The sequence below is a fragment of the Hibiscus syriacus genome, unplaced genomic scaffold (genome assembly GCF_006381635.1).
Source record: "Hibiscus syriacus cultivar Baekdansim isolate YM2019G1 unplaced genomic scaffold, ASM638163v2 tig00110607_pilon, whole genome shotgun sequence".
NCBI lineage: Eukaryota > Viridiplantae > Streptophyta > Magnoliopsida > Malvales > Malvaceae > Hibiscus > Hibiscus syriacus.
Genome location: NW_024062799.1, coordinates 1510636 through 1525385, shown reverse-complemented (window position 1 = coordinate 1525385; position 14750 = coordinate 1510636). Strand labels below are relative to the sequence as shown.

At 34.4% G+C, this 14750-nt stretch overlaps 1 pseudogene; it reads right to left on the bottom strand.

Annotated features, from left to right (window-relative positions):
* Positions 1-10790: 10790 nt before the first annotated feature.
* Positions 10791-13350, bottom strand: LOC120135261 (annotated as a pseudogene).
* Positions 13351-14750: the final 1400 nt, after the last annotated feature.

Genomic DNA, 14750 nt, shown 5'->3' with positions numbered 1-14750 from the left:
TGTTCTCATATAATTTCATATAGTCACTTATCACTTACCACATAGTTTACATCCTATGATCATAAAATCATATCAATAACACATATACTCATGCACACATATAAATCATAACAAACACATACCTCTATGAATTCATGCATTTTACTATTAGAAATAGACTTATCATAAGTCTTATTTTCCATTTAACATCATATACTAAATAATGTGCACTCACCTTAGCTTTGCTTTGATTCGATTCTAATCCTTCAATTAATTCAGAACGGGATCACGTTCTATATCTACATAATCATACATAGATCTATATTAGTATTATAACTAATATACTCTAATGGTTCACTCTTTAGATTAAGATAAATGCCAATTTCTTATTTCAATAAGGGTATGCATTGATGCACTACTGATGCATCGGTGCATAAAATACATTCGACGTTGTATTATTATTGGGATGCATCGATGCATGCCTTATGCATCGATGCACTAATTGCATTCAATGTTTCTATTTTAAAAGAGTGCATCGATGCACTACCTGTGCATCGATACACCTTCAAACAAATTTCTGGGTTTTAACCTTGATGCATCGATGCACAATGAATATGCATCGATGCACTCTGCCCAGAATCCTCTTTTTGAACCCGAAAATTCATTCATTTTGGCTTAAATCCTTCATGTTTCATCCCCTTTTTCATTCTTAACTCTAGTACACATACTTAAACCAATCTATACTCATTTATTTCATCTTAAACCTAAAAATCCTATCTTCCATATGTAATTCAATAATTATATCAATTTTGCAACATGTTTCAAATCCAATTATATTACTTCATATCTCTTACTTAGATTGATGACAAGTCAAATCCAACTTTCAATTCTTATTATAAACTCTATTTCAAGATTTCATTCAAGAACCACTAATCTTTAATCCTCTCTATCTCCTTTATCTTTTGATTTTAGGACAACCTAAGCTTTCCATAATCTTAAGTATTACCTAAGGATCAAAACCCACTCTTAAAATCAACAAATCACCAGCTAACAAGGAATCTTACCTTTGCCTTGGAGCTTTCACGGGAGGAAGAAGAAAATGAAGAAGAAAAGAGAGAAGAGATTTCTGGAAAATCTCTCATCTTTATCCATATATATATATATATTATTTAATTCATCTCTTGGTCAAATGACCCTTTTGCCCTTTAATACATTTTTTTAATTACTAACATCTTTTAGGATTTATTTACAGATAAATCATTGAACTAATCCATTCTTCTACTTTAATCACAAAATTCTGAAAGTTTACTATTTAGTCACTAACCCATAGTTTGGGGTGTTACAACTCTCCCCTCCTTATAAGAAAATTCGTCCTCGAATTTTCACTGCACATCATAATAAGAACATACCTTCTAATGTTCTTATGTTACTTCCTTGACTTATTCTTTCTTGTCATCATCAGAAACTTACTTTTCAATCCTTTAGTTTCCAACTATCTTTTTCATTTATACGTTCATCTTTTGTTGCTTATCATATAAACAATAACCAATAACATCAATCCATTTCTGTTGTTTTTTTTTTCTCATTCAATTATGCATTTTTCCTTTGACCTTTCTAAAATCCACATAATGTTATTCATCCTGTAGACATTAACATCAATTCTTATCACTCAAATAAAAAAAAATCAATCAATTGATTCCTTTCCTCATTTTCTAATTAATGCGCCACAATCCAAACTTTTACTCATTCTTTCATCATTGTCTATATTACGATACACATAATCTCTTCATATAACCTTACATACTTTTCTTACTTCTAATCAAACTTATAATCTGCACATCTTTATAATCCTTTATCATATTTAATCCTTTCATTATCAAAATCTTCTTATAACATAACTAAACTATATCTTTTCATAACTTTGATAATCAACTTTACTTGTACATAACCTCATTCTTATCATCTATTGTACTTGTATTTCCTTCAAACATACAAATCTTTATCTTCTTCACCACAACACCTTACTATGATCAAACTATACAATTGTATCCAAATCCTCTTCATATTTGGTTATCATAACTTGTCAATATATTATAATTCCATTACATTTTCATCACATACTCTTGTTAGCCAATGCTAACTCTTTCCATTTAGAATACAAACTCTTATCATATCCACACTCTTGCTTATACACAGTATTATCCCTTAGTTTCGAATTCATAATTCTGACTTCATTCATCTTATAAACGTATCACTGATGCACTTATTCTTGAACCTTTTTTTACAAATAATAACCACGTCACTTGATCTTTTAACATTCTTATGGTGACATTGGTTCACCATACTCTAACTTGCACATGTTGTAACGAAACTTTTCAATTTAACTTCTCCGTTTTGGAGAAATGAAAACCGTTTAACATTTTCTTCATATCCTTTAACCAAATGTCTGTAACAATAGAACATTCCTCAAATTCACCTTTGAACTTAGGTGCTCCTAAATCTTTTAACTATCTCAATACATTCATTCTATGAGTTAACAAAATATAACATTGTAAACACATCGAAATATCATTCAACATCATGAATCATTCTCTAATCTTATACAGGCATTCCCTGAGGTTTTCACTCTTCTCCCTGCCTGGCCAGGGCAGGTGAATGCTATTACCTTCAGGTCTATAGCCTTGTGTTTCACTTTGGAAACTCTCATATTTTCATGTGCTCATATCATTTCTTCTATCACATATCACGTGTGCATATGCTCATCCAATTCATATTGTATAACATATGTCAATTGCATATGTTCACATATCATCCATCATATCATATAAACATATATATAAATTTCATAAATCATTCTCTGGTATTCACATATCTTATTTAACATAATAATTTAACTCTATTAACAAGACAGTACACTCCTTACCCAACCAGATCAGAAACTTTTCTACTTTATGTCGGCATGTATACTTTTTAAAACAATTTTTGCTTCGTTTTTAGCCTAGAATCGGCTAAACCGTAGCTCTGATACCATTAAATGTAACACCCCCAACCCGTATCCAACCCGGATATGAGTCCGAAGTGTCACATTGACTTTTCAAACAATTATTCATATAAAATAGTGAGTAATTTTAAAAACTTTTATAACATTTAACTTATTCAAAACATTTACAAAACTATTCAGAGCTTATACAATATATTCTTTTGATTATATGCCAACTAGAACTTTATATACAAAATACATATTATTCACCTCTCTTCTGATCTGACATTCGGTAAGGAGAACTGACTTGTCTTGTTCCTCTTTACTTCTCTTTTCGCTTTCCAAACCTACGTGTGAAATAATCACACGCTAAGTCGATGACTTAGTGAGGCATATAAAACATATAATATTTCATATAACATAAAGCATACATAAACATATACCATCTCATATGGTTCATGTAACACATTTCAAACCACTTACTTTTGATAACCATTTATAACCCATCGTATACATATCACATTCAGTATGTTTGTTTAATCTCTTTATTAGCCCATGTACACTAGTGAGAACTTAAGGTATGTTTGTACATTGAGGTTGTGCACACATATGCTGTCACCACAGCTCATATAAATGTCCCGAATGACCTATCCAGAGGTCATAAAGATCCTCGGCAAGTGTCCATAGGTTCCGAAGAACCTAGGTAAACTGTCCATATGTTCATTAGAACATAGGTATACTGTCCATATGTCTCGAAAGACATAGGTAATTCTGTCCATATGTTCCGTAGAACATAGGTATACCCTCGACTCTTGGTATGCCAACTATACCCCTAGCTCTCATATCACATAACATGGGCATTATCATTTATAACATTTCATATCACTTGTTATTTCTCTTCTGTCACATACCACATGTATGTGTAACCATATATCTCATATCATATCACATGTATCACAAGTGCATGTATTCACGTAGATCGTTTCATATAACTTATATCATTTCTCATTTGTTCATGTAACTCGCATGTCATATCATGTAACATATAACACATAATCATATAGGCTCACGGTTTTATCACCTATCATAACATATGACACATATACCATAACTTCATATCACATACTTATATCAATTCACACTTAGTCACATGGGTCATTTCTCATAACATATATCACATCACATATGTTCATGGGTATATCCCATAGCATATAAAATAACATATAAACTTATATATGTATTCATGTGTATACTTTCATTTAGCCTATATATCAATGTCATATAACTTATCTCATAACTTATTTGATATTCATATATATTCTCATCTTATAACTTATATTACCTATGCATATAACCTTATGACTTATTATCAAGTACTCAATTAATGTTTCTATATGGTTCTATCTTTATCATATAACCTATGAGCTATTCTTATATTACCCTATATCAACCATACTTTGTTTATCTCACTTTTCATATCATTCATTTATCACATATATGTCACTTTGCTTATAACACTTCTCTGGTTTTCATATGACATGTAAATCATTTTCATCTCTTGTTCTCATATAATTTCATATAGTCACTTATCACTTACCACATAGTTTACATCCTATGATCATAGAATCATATCAATAACACATATACTCATGCACACATATAAATCATAACAAACACATACCTCTATGAATTCATGCATTTTACTATTGGAAATAGACTTATCATAAGTCTTATTTTCCATTTAACATCATATACTAAATAATGTGCACTCACCTTAGCTTTGCTTTGATTCGATTCTAATCCTTCAATTGATTCAGAACGGGATCACGTTCTATATCTACATAATCATACATAGATCTATATTAGTATTATAACTAATATACTCTAATGGTTCACTCTTTAGATTAAGATAAATGCCAATTTCTTCTTTCAATAAGGGTATGCATCGATGCACTACTGATGCATCGGTGCATAAAATACATTCGATGTTGTATTATTATTGGGATGCATCGATGCATGCCTTATGCATCGATGCACTAATTGCATTCGATGTTTCTATTTTAAAAGAGTGCATCGATGCACTACCTGTGCATCGATACACCTTCAAACAAATTTCTGGGTTTTAACCTTGATGCATCGATGCACAATGAATATGCATCATCGATGCACAATGAATATGCATCGATGCACTCTGCCCAGAATCCTCTTTTTGAACCCGAAAATTCATTCATTTTGGCTTAAATCCTTCATGTTTCATCCCCTTTTTCATTCTTAACTCTAGTACACATACTTAAACCAATCTATACTCATTTATTTCATCTTAAACCTAAAAATCCTATCTTCCATATGTAATTCAATAAGTACATCAATTTTGCAACATGTTTCAAATCCAATTATATTACTTCATATCTCTTACTTAGATTGATGACAAGTCAAATCCAACTTTCAATTCTTATTATAAACTATATTTCAAGATTTCATTCAAGAACCACTAATCTTTAATCCTCTCTATCTCCTTTATCTTTTGATTTTAGGACAACCTAAGCTTTCCATAATCTTAAGTATTACCTAAGGATCAAAACCCACTCTTAAAATCAACAAATCATCAGCTAACAATGAATCTTACCTTTGCCTTGGATCTTTCACGGGAGGAAGAAGAAAATGAAGAAGAAAAGAGAGAAGAGATTTCTGGAAAATCTCTCATCCTTATCCATATATATATATTATTTAATTCATCTCTTGGTCAAATGACCCTTTTGCCCTTTAATACCTTTTTTTAATTACTAACATCTTTTAGGATTTATTTACAGATAAATCATTGAACTAATCCATTCTTCTACTTTAATCACCAAATTCTGAAAGTTTACCATTTAGTCACTAACCCATAATTTGGGGTGTTACAGGACATTTCCAAACCACCGTAGTCTTCCCTCCCTCATTTTTTCGGATACATGCACCACCCCCAAGGACATCTTAATAGCAGAGTTTGGTGTCATGTCCCACGGAGTCCTACCACATGCCCATCAAAGCATTCTCATTTCTGCGGCATCCATCCTCCTTACGTGATCCTTCTTGATTGCCTAACATTCTGATCCATACAACATAGCTGGTCTTATTGCCATTCTATAAAATTTTCCCTTAAGTTTTAAAGGCACCTTCTTGTCACATAAAACTCTAGTAGCATCCCTCCACTTTAGTCATCCTGCCTTTATACGGTGTGTAACGTCATCATCCACACCCCCATCTTTATGTATCATAGACCCTATGTACTTGAAACAATCATTTGAGGGGAGAACGTGTCTTTCTATGTATACTTCTACATCTTCATCGTTTTGGTTCCCACTGACGTTTGAACATAAATACTCTATCTTTTCAATATTGATCCTTAGGCCTTTTTCTTCCAAAGTAGTCTTTCAGGTAGCCAGTCTACTATTCAGCTCAGTTTTTGTTTCAGCAACTAGGACAATGTCGTCAGCGAAAAGCATACACCATGGAACACCATCTGGTGTCGCACAATAGATGTCGTCCATAATCAAGGCAAAGAGGTAAGGGCTAAGAGCCGACCCCTAGTGGAGTCTGATTTCCACCGGGAATGCCTCGGTGTCGCCAACTGTAGTCCTGACGTATGTAGTAGATCTATAGTACATATCACGAATCGCCCGGATATAAGAAGTTGGGATCCGTCTCGTTTCCAAGGTCTTCCAGATCGTATCGCAGGGAACACTATCATACACCTTCTCAAGGTAAATGAACGCCATGTGAAGATCTCTATTTTTTCCCTATATTTCTCCATAAGCCGTCGAAGAAGATGAATCGCCTCCGTAGTAGACATGTATGGCATAAAGCCAAATTGGTTTTCCGAAACCTTAGTAACCTGCCTCAACCTAGCCTCTATCACCCTTTCCCATAGCTTCATGGTATGGCTGAGTATTTTAATACCTCTGTAGTTGCCACAACGTTGGGGATCTCCTTTATTCTTACAGATTGGTATCACCGTAGACTCTCTCCACTCCTCTGGCATCTTGGCAGTATCTAGAATAATATTAAAGATGTTGGTCAACCACTTAACTCCCTCTTCTCCTAGGACCAACCACACAGTGATAGAAATTTGATCTGGACCGACAGTTTTGTCCCTACCCATCTTTTAAGAGCCAATTTGACTTCCTCAAACCCAATCCTACTTGTAGGGCAGTCATTGGTCGTAGTATGATGGTCGGTTGACCCATCAACGGTACTATATCTATAGGGAGAGACACCATCATTAAATAAGCTAAAGAAGTAACTACCCCAAACCCTCTTAATATCATGATCTTTCACTAAAAGAACACCATTGTCGTCCTTAATAAACCTAATGCTACCTAGAACTTTTTTCCTATTCTCCCTGTATTTTGCTAGCCTGAAGATGTCGTTTTGTTATTCCTTGGTGTCTAATCTCTTGTACATTTCCTCGTATGCCTTATCCTTTACTTTAGCCACCGTTTTCTTGGTTTCTCACTTTGCCTCCTTGTATCTTTATTTAGCTCTCAATCTTTCTTCATCGTTATTGCATTTTAGATACTCCTTGAAGTAAGTTTGCTTTGTCTTCACCTTAGTTTGGACTTCGTCGTTCCACCACCACGATTCTTTATGCTCCTTGACCTTCCCTGTCGACAGCCCAAGGGTGTTTTTGCCCCTTTCTGATGGAATTTTCTATATTTTTCCATAACATATCTGCATTATTTGAGTTTGTAGTTCCAAAACTTGTATTAGACAAAACCTTATTCCTAAAGTCATCAGTTGTCGCTCCATGTAAGTTCTTCCAAAGGATCCTAGGTTTACCAAGTTTAGCCCTCCTATTAGTGCTCCGCCCGTGGCGTACGTGGAACACCAAAACCAACAATATGTGTTGTGATGCACATACCTCTTCAGGAAACACCTTACAATCAATGCAAGCCCATCGATCCCGATTTCGAACCTGGATGTAGTCGATTTGGGTACAATGTCCCCCGCTATGGAACGTAATCAAGTTCACATCTCTCTTGTTAAAGAAGGAGTTAGTGACCACCATATCGTGTGCAGTAGCAAATTCAAGTAACATACGCCCCTTCTCGTTCCAACTACCAAAACCAAAACCCCCATGAACACTGTCATACCTATTGGTTGCATTACCTATATGTCCATTGAAGTCCCCCCCTATGAAAAATCTTTGGTCCTCCGGAATGCTCCTAAGTACATCATCTAACTGATCCTAAAAGAAACGTTTCTCCCCCTTCCATAGGCCAACGTGTGGGGCGTACACTGAAAGGACATTCACCACTTTCGCTTCTATAATAACCTTAATCATCATGATCCTATCCCGGTATCTACAAACTTCAACTATATTTTCCTTGAGCCTAGAGGATACCAAGATACCCACCCCATTTCTAGCGTTATCTATGCCTGAATACCACAACTTGTACCCATTACACTCTCTGGCGCGAGCCCCTTTCCACCTAGTCTCCTGAATACATGCAAAATCTATTTTCCTATTACTAAGTACGTCGGTCAGCTCCAGCAGCCTAGAATTTAATGTGCCTATATTCAATGAACAAACTCTAAGTCTAGTCTCCTTGACACCACTCTGTCGAGCCCTCCCCCTATACGTCTTATGAGATCTAAAAGAAGGACATGACCTCAAGTAATCATCTATAGCCGAAGCTATGAGGAACTATGAAAAAGGAATCCAAAGAAGACAGAAGATGCACCAATAAAACGCTAGAGAATTGAGGGGTACTAAGAAGCCTAGTTGGTTACTTAATAGGATTTTAAGACAAATTAATATTATCTTACTTAACTTAGGCCAACAGCTAGAAACCAAAGATTGAATTTATATCTTACTTAAATATCAATAATGATATAAGATACTAGGAGTCTATGACAATGAAAAAAAAATACAGATCCAGTAAAACATACTCAAAGAAAAGTACAAAATATAGATCCAGTAGATCCTACTCAAAGCAAAACTGACAAGCAAGCGAGAAAATCCATTAATACAAATCTCAAACAAAACATCAAAGAATAAGCTAAACCCAGCTCACAGAATCTCTACAAATATGCAAAAGTAAAAATCAGACACAAAAACAAAGGATTTTGACTGTGCTTGACTATAAATAAAGAAAACCCACAAAACAGGGAAATACCCAATTAGAAAAACGAGATGAAAAATCAAAATTTCGAGATCAAAATACTAAAAAATGGTAATCTAAAAGCTTACCAAGTTGGGAGACAGAAAAAGGATTTGATCTGAGAAGGGAGGAAAATTGTAAGAGTTGACGGGTTCTGTCGTATACTAACACAAAGAATCGAATTTTATACAGAATATAAATAAAAAGTATATATATATATATATAATTTAATGATGGTGAAGCTAAGAAGAAGAGATCAGTATCCATAGCAAAAACAAGTGAAATTATATATATTTATGAGAAAATTACAGTGAGAAAGGGAAAGATATCGAAAACCTCAGAGTTGGATTAGATCGGGAGATTGGAAAATACGGAGTGGAGGTGAGCGAGGAGGCTGTGAAGGCCACAGATCGGAAGAGAAGAAAGAATAAATGAACAAAAAGTGAAAACGCTACTGTGGCCTTACTACCTTAATTTGAGCATTAACTTTAAAAATCTTTTATACTAGACATGTTTTAAATTTATAGATTAAATCCCCTAGATTTTAGAATTATTCGTTGAGCCAATTCTCACACTTGTTGTCAAGATAATACATATTTTATATAACTTCTTCAAGTTTAGGCAAAAAAATAAAACTAAAATAACTTAATTACATTTGAACCCAAGATCCGTTAGTAATCAAGAAAAATCTCAACCAATAGGTTAAATCTAATATTTAGGAATCGATTAAAATATTTAGTTATTAATGATTATATATATGAAATTATATTTAAAATTAAATTAAAAATTTATTTAACATACCCAAATTGACGAGCACAATTTAAAATCAAAAAATAAATTTATGATTTGAATCTTAAATATTTTTTCTTATGATTATAATTTGAATATTAAATAATGATTTCATATATATAATCATCAGTATATATATAAATATATTAAAAATAAATCTTAAAAATTTAGTTTAAAAATATTACAATCTTAAATCAATTATAAATACAATATTAGATTTATTTTAGTGATCTAAGTATTGTCATATCTCAATTGGTCTAGATGTAAGTTAATACATGAATAGAATACATGACCAAAATGGAAATCCAATGAAAAAAATCATATACAAGTTCTGACCAAAATGTAAGAAAACAAAGCAGGGCTCTAGAGTTGAAAATACGTAACTTTACAAGGATCTATACCCTAATTATATCAATTTTGTTAACTGTCACTTAAATACTACCGTCAAATGTTAACGACGGGTAGTGGCGCAGTTTATCATAGGAGAGTTACTTCTATTCATTTGGACTAACTAATTCCCAACGAGATGATTGTAAAATGAAGAGGTCCAAGTCATCATCCTCTATTAATTATCATAAAATGTATACAATATTATGCTACAGAAGACCAGTTCCAAACCATTTGCAAAAGGGGTTGTGGCGCGGTTGGCTAGTGCGTAGGTCTCATAGCTTATTGAGTTATCTTGGTTAAGAATTCGAGCCTTTCTCATCCCATTATATTATTTTTAACTCGTTTACAGACAGTCTTCAAGCTACACTACACATGAATTATATATATTGTCCAAAAATTGTATTTTCTTCATATATTATGGAAATATGAGGTGACAATTATGAGCATAACTTACACTTAAACTCCCAAAATCCGAAGTTATGACATCCTTACCATTCTGATTTCTTTCGTTGATTCATACAATTATTAGTTCAAACTCTGCCCGACCCAGCGCAAGCTTCATGATTTTTCATTAAATTACTAGGCTGATCTGGTTAAACTCTGCAAACTCGTCGAATATACAAAACAAAATTTGATTTCTCATTTTGTGGCATCCACAACTGCTCTACGGGCCCTGCTGTGGACACCGTAATCTCACCGGTGAGAACAGTGCAGTGAGTCGAGCATGATCTGAAAGAGAGTAGTTTTCGGGCCATATTCCTTTCTCCACTTCACGAGGGAAGAGAGCTGCATTCTTCACGGCAAAACCAATAGCCTCTTCTTCATTACCTTCATTCGAGTCATCCGAGCTGCAATCATCATCCAGATCTTCTGACCATGTACAATTCCAGATTCTCTATAGTAATGTAAACCGATTACTAAATGCTTTATTCTATGTAGTTTAAGCACATAAAGATTTACAACATGATATATATATGCAGCAAACCTTAAATTCTTCATAATCTAGAACACCATTTCCATCGAAGTCTGCTTGGACCCAGAGATCTTTCGTATCCTGGAAACTTAGTCCATAAGAAAGACCTGTTAAGTTTACCTGTACATGATTCAGGAAAAGGTGAGAATTTTATCACTGTAATTATATTAATTATATCGAGAAAGTGAATGAAGAGAACTTATCTAAGAGCATCACAGAAAGCCGAATAAGTTATATAGTTGACATTGTTGTCAGCCCTTAGAAAGGAAAAGGCATCTCTTTCGGCCAATGAAGCCTTTTGAAGTTGAAACTAGAACCAAGAAAACGAAACTAAATAAGCTATAATGTGAGGTAGAAAGAATTTGGAACAATAAACTAACAGATTAGAATGAAAAATGCTGAACAAACCTTTATTATACCAAAAGCTGCTTCGGATCAACTTATCTTTAATGGTTTTCGTGGCTTATTAGGATTACGAAGCCATATGAAATCAACACCGCAGATGTTTATGATTCCGATGACTAACCCACTGTAGGATATAAGAGCAACAAGTTTAATCAGTAAGCATTGCAGATTTCAACAATATAATGGCCTGTTGATGTGATGCTAAAATCTGAAATTCAATAACACTAACCTTGTCAGCATATCCACTGTTTGTATATTCATAAGCAATATCATAAGATGACACAAATCCCTGGGACCTTAGGAACTTGTAGACATGCCCACGCTTGCTTCAGTTCCAGTCACTGAAAAACAAATAACATTTAGAAGACAAAATAAATTGAGACTAAAGCAAAAAGAAGAAAAAGCACCCTTTGCTGAAGAGATCATTGAATGATGAAACTGAAGATAATGCTTACCCGCAGAGTATGACAGGCATGTGGGTGAGTTTGTTTTCTTTCTGGTATGTTTCCAGATAGAATAGTATTTGATAAACCTAAGAGATGAATACCAAAACTGCAGATTTAGTTTGTGTCATAGAAATGAAACGAACATATGCCAAAAGAAGATATTAATCTACCTGGTGCAGTCTTACGACCGATAAACTGGAAACGTGAGGAAACAACAGATAGGTGTTCACTATGATAGTTTCTTGTTCAACACAGATATTCTTATTTACTGAAAAAGGGACAACAGATTGAACATGTAACAATTGAGCAACTCGGTCTCCACAGTCATTGAATAGCAGTTCTCTATAATTTTAGACCCTGAAGTAGTCCTTGTGTATAGCAGTTAGTAAACCTGGGGAAGTCAATAAGAACCTCCTTATCAACTCAATTCATAAACAAAATCATAAAATTTGTTTCCATTATCAGAAGATATCAGTTAAAGAGCTCATACCATCTCCTCGGTTGTTGGTTCTTGCGAGTTTGAAGGTCTCGTAGCCTGCAGCACCAAGCCTATCTTCAAACATGTGCACCAATTCCTCGTTTCCAACCCAAAATTCCTAGTCATTGAACGAAACAAATACATATTAAATAGATACTCATGACATCAGAATAGAAATGAAGGCTGTTAATGGATGGAGGGGCACATGAAACGAACCTGCAGACAGATGATGGAAGAACTTTCATAGAGCAACCAATCTAGAATCCTCTCATTTCTACCTAACCAAAAGGCTCTAAAATCACTCTCTCGTATGTTGGGATTCTGTTGCATTATCACACGTGATAAAATGAGATTAGCAAATCTTACAAAGGGAGAAGAAGACGATGAAGAAATCACATGCTGATCCAATCGCTTGTAGCTAGGAGCCAGGATGTTGAATGTGGTACAGGAAACGCAAGGCTCTCTATCCACTGGTGATGAGATTTTACCAGATTTAGTCCTCATAATCCTTCCTCTATACGGAACGAACTCATTCTCAGTTGAATCCACGTTAGCAAATTCAGGGTCGTTATAAAATCCTGCCGACACCTTTTTCCAAACAAAAATATCGTTACAGTACAGTAAATTCGAAAAGAAAAAAATCCAGAATCCCAAATAAGCCAAAAAGATTCCAAATTTCCACATACCATTTCGAAATAATTGCCACTTGTATAATTATCCTTCTTGTTGTTCAAAATTTTAGATTTTGGTCTCTGGCCCTTGGGCAGAGAATGATCCAAGGGTGATTCAAATGTTCCAGAATCCAAATTGTTGACAACAACAATAAATAAAATATTTGATGGAGAAAAGAATGATAGAATTCAGGGAGAGGGAAGCAGCTCAGATCCCTCTCCCTCAAGCGTATCCTTCTTGTGGGGGGAGGTTGTTTATGTTTTAACGTCCTTTCTGTTTCATCCAACTGTAACAACATTCTTTTTCTTCCATTTGGGGTTATTAATTTTTGGGGTAAATTATCTATTCACCCACCTATTTTGACGTTTTGGCTATAGTTACCCACCTATTATTTTTTTTATTCCACCAATAAGAGGGTGATAACCAGAGTGTAGCAGGAAAATATCAGTCATGGCCACTTTGACACACTAAACCACTTGACTAAGTATAATATTACAGCCCGTTTGGATCAAGGAATTTAGCATTCCCAGCAGACATATGTTTTTCCTGATGAAGGATATCCATATTTGGATCAAGTAAGATTCCCAAGTGAAGGTAATATTTTAATACCAACAGTAAATTTTGGTGTTTTATTCATGGGAATGTTATTCCCACATATGTGTTAGGTATTTTTCATTTCCTGTGCTAAGGGAGAAAATACTCTTCTTTTCCCGTGAGCTTGCCTCTGTGACTGGTAATCTTCTTTTCCTCCGTGCTGCGAAAAATTCATCGTTTTCCAGTGAGATTCTCCTGGTAAGATTTCTTCTCCACTCTTTCTTTTATTTTACCTTGCTAAACTGCGATATCTTCTTCTCCCCGAGTCGCTTAAAGTTTCAAATCTGCAGAGTCTTGCTAAACTTTTAATTTCAATGGATGAAACTCTGGGCCAAATTCCTACCAGGAGCAGTTGTTCAGTTATGCCTGATCTGACATTTTCAATTTTAATAATGTGCTTGTTTCTTTATGCTTCCTCTGTTAAGTTTTGGTTGTTGTATTGGACTGTTTGGCTGCTTCAATGGTTATACTGATTGCTTCTTAACCTTGATTATTCCAAAAAATTTATGATTCCAGTCCTTTATCCAAGAGAATGATGGACTGTGATTCATCTTGCCTTATCCAAGAGAATGAGAATGAATCCAGATTCTAGTTGTGAACATTAGGAAATTTCTGCGTGTGGTAGCTCTATCAAATTAACATCCATGTATTGTGCTTTGTTTACTCAATTGTAAATCTTAGATTCATGTACTACTAGCCGTATAAAAGACATTGGAATGCTTATGTTCGTCCTCGGGATGTTTGAATAATAAGCTTTCAACAATTTTATATCTTTACTTATTCCAAGTTTGTTTAGAGCTCTATCATACTATTTTGCTTTTCGCTAGCTCTATCGGTATCATTGAATGGAAGCTTCATTGATGGTTTATCATCCGGAGGGAAGAAAATGGATCTCATCTTA